Source organism: Lissotriton vulgaris, chromosome 3_1 (assembly GCF_964263255.1).
Source record: "Lissotriton vulgaris chromosome 3_1, aLisVul1.2, whole genome shotgun sequence".
NCBI lineage: Eukaryota > Metazoa > Chordata > Amphibia > Caudata > Salamandridae > Lissotriton > Lissotriton vulgaris.
In genome coordinates, this window is record NC_141689.1 from 905,752,166 (window position 1) to 905,756,041 (window position 3,876).

A 3,876-nucleotide genomic window follows, 5' to 3' on the forward strand; every position below is an offset into this window, starting at 1 on the left:
GCCTTGTCAGCAGTTGTAGAATATGACCTTATTAGAGAATGCTTAATTATATTACAGTGATTTGAGATGTTATTCATGTTTTTATTTTTGTCAATCATATATGGCTTATTGCATTTATTTATACATTTTTTTTCTCAATTTTCTTTCGTTCACAGCCCTGATGATGTCCCGGATGGGGACGAAACGCGTTGGCTGTTAAATGTGCTTGGCTGTCATATGTGTTCAAATTTCGGATGTTTTTGATATGCATAAATGTATTTTCTAAAAGCTGACTGACCTGAATATTTGTCGGAGAAATAAAATAAATATCAATGTCAAATAGTGTTGGTTTTAATAACCATTTTATGAAACCATTTGAATGTTATTATAACATTTGACTCTTTCAATGATTTGATTCAGCACACTCCCTTCTTTTCTTAGTATTTTTTGAAATAGCAACCAGTGCACCCTGAACTCACAAGCACTGCTCTGATCCTGCACTCACACAGGCACCTCCTCACCCGAGCCCACACAGCAGCAGGCCTCACTCTGCACACAGAGTGCATGCGGCTCTCCCTTCAGAGATACAGAAACGGCATGAAACACAGGCACTTCACTCAAGATGCACTCAAGCTGGCACCCTCCCACCCTGCACTCATTCAAGTACAATCCCCACTGCACTTAAACAGACACACCTTGCACTCGGGCATATTGCTTACCCTGCACTCATACAAACACAACACTCATTGCATTTTCCCAGTGAGTCAGGCTAGCAGTGGCTGCTTGTAATCCTAACCCCACAGCCTCTCCCTGACAGCCCTAACATGTGTACATGTATTTCGCATTCATAGGGGAGCAAGACACTTGACAGCCTGCTCATCCCTTTGTGTTGCCAACATTTCCTTGCAGGTGCCTAGGCCTGGTAATTGGAGGGCAGCTACATACTGGCAGGGCAAAAAAAGTAGCAGTTTAAAAATGGAGGCTCTGTGACATAAAGTATATGCCTAAGGTGACATAATTTGATCAATCAGAATGCCAGGTGTCATCAGCTATTTTTAGGTCGAGGACCAAAGGCTGCGCTTGGGCAGTCTCCGGGAGGAGATTTAATGATTTCTAGTATGGGGGCTTGAACCCGCCTCTCTCCTCCATTGGCTGGCTTCCTAAACGGAAGCCAGCCATTGGAGGAGAGGGGCATCACTCCGTTCAAGCTCCGTCTCTTTCGGATTCGAGGGCGTTTTTTTTGCGTTCTTTCAACCTGTGATGTCATCCGTCACTCAGAACGCAAAAAACACGCCCCGATTCCGAAATTTTCTGAGCTTTACGGCCGCCATTTTGCTGCTCGTTAAGATGAGGTCGCCGGCTCCCGCTGTCCTCGTTCCTGCCCCCTCCCGCTGTTCGTGTCTTTGTTCCCGCCCCCCTCCCGCTGTCCGTGTCCTCGTTCCCGGTGAAACCCGCCCCCTCCCACTGTCCGTGTCTTTGCTCCCGCCCCCCTCCTGCTGTCTGTGTCCTCGTTCCCGTTGTGTCCTCCCGGAGGTTTTAGGTCACCGAGGCCCCAGGCTCCGGACATTAGAATGCCTGCCTCACCCCTCTGAGTGGCCGTGGTTTGCTCCAGTAACCTGAATCGGAGCATGGAGGCTCACAACATCCTAAGGTAAAGGAGAAAGGCAAAACCACCCTTTGGTGCATAACACGTGACTCAGCAGTCTTTTCTGTCGGGGACGGGCCTTGTGCCAGTCTCAGGCCATTCTAAACCGCCTTCGCCCCCTGCGCGCCTAGTTGTGCTCTCCGCCGCTGGGGCTCGGTGAATGGCTGAGAGCGCTAGAAGAGGCGTTGCGGCGGAGCGAGGAGCCTGCAGAGAAAGCGGCCAGTGAGTACTGCCAGCGCTTCTGTCAGGTGAAGTACATAGTGTCTTAGTCTTTTGTGTCTGTGACCCGGGAGGTGGGAAGGGACTGGCACTGGCCTCAGTGCTCTGTCAGTGGCGTTGCTGTCCAGAGCACCGATTTGCGTAGCTTTTGTGCACGCCCCTGGGAACCTGTCATGGGAATGGAGAGGGTGTGGGTCCAAGCCTTCACCGGTTGGTCTTAAGGCCTTCTGTGTGGTGTTGCACACTGGATGAACGGCTGCCTTCTGTAGAGGTTGCCTCGGCAACACTCCTTGCGCAGCCCCCCAACCAGGCTTGACGACTGAGTTGTTGCCCCTTGGTAAAGGGTCCTTTAACTGTGTTTGCTCGTCCTTTGCCATCATAGAGCCAGTGGCAGCGGACCATTTCTTCTCTCTGTACGTAACCATCGTACCTGTACTGTCCTTGTAATTAGCTGGAGTACTGTCGTGATCACGACTATTTAATGGGTTCTGACATTTTTGAGCCTATGCCAACAATGTTAATATTGAAACTGCACCCGCTAGAGTGCATTGTGATATTGCTTAAAATACACAGAATGACTGGCGATATTACAAATTCTGTGGGTCTCTTTGCGGCAGTGTATTACAGTTAGTTAATAAACTAACAGTGTGCCACAGTGATGAATGGGAAATTCGTTTTCATCTTCAAAGTTAACGTTGAGTTTATTCGTTTTTCTAAATAAATGAAGATGAGCGATTCCAAAGGGATGCTCGGGCCATGTCTGGGATTGATTTAAAACTGGCAACACTGCTCCAATTTTATATACTACATCCTGAACTACCTATGTATAAATAGGCATTTCTCTTAGTCTCGTTCTGCCTCTTGTTACAAGCTTCACACAGTACAAACAGCCCGATTCATCAAGCGAAATTGCGCTCGCAAAGGGCCAGATTCTGAGAATCTGGCCCTTTGCTAGTGCAATTTTTGCATTTGGGATTCATCATCCCAAATGCAAAAATCGCTATTAGCGAAAACGCATATTTGCGAGGAATTGGATTTAAGGAATCTCTAATAGAGGTTCCTTAAATGCAATTCATCAACCAATTTGAAATTGCGAATTTGCAATATTTGGTCGCAATTTGCCACGAAGTCTTACTTCGTGGTAAATTGCGAAAAAAGAGAAAAAAGCACTTTAGTGCATTTGTTTCTTTTGCATGTTACACACACACATGTCCTTTGGACATGTGTGTGCACAACACCTGTTTAAATTTGCATTTAAAGGGTGCCACAGGGTGTCCTTTGGACACCCCTGGCACCCTTCAAATCGCTATCTTATTTGCGATTAGAAAATTGCTAATCGTAAATAAGGAATACTCCCCATTCATTCCTATGGGCCTTTTGGCCCATAGGAATGAATGGGGAGTTATTCCTTATTTGCGATTAGCAATTTGCTAATCGCAAATAAGGAATGTGTAGGAATCACATCTTATTTTGCGATTCCTACATGATTCCCATTTTGCGAGTCTGTAATAGCGATTCCTTATGAATCGCTATTACAGACTCGCAAAACGGGTCTTTGATAAATCTGGCTGAAAGTAGCAACCACTCTTTCAAAACTCCTATTGTGCTTAAAAATGTGACTTCCGGTTCTCACACACTTGGCTGACATTGTCGTAAATCTATCACCACATTTACCATACAACTTTTAGGTCTAAGGTGACAGTGCAGCTGTTTGCAAGGCCTGTTGCTCATAATATATGTAGAGTAGTGTAGGAAGATGGCTTTCTATATACTATGCCAAACTGAGGTATAGTGTGCAGAGTCCAGTAGATCCTTAAAGGCTTTACTGAGACTAAAGTAGATAATACTAATGTTCTCTTTTTTGTGGTAGTGTGGGTGAGCAGTTAGGTTCATCAGAGGGCAGTGCTAAGCGTGTGTTGAACACACAGTGGCAATAAATGAGGCGCACACACACAATGAATAAATCCAAGAACAATTTATAAAAATACTTGGTTGCATTTATTTTGTAGAACCACAGAACTTTGTATCGGGTA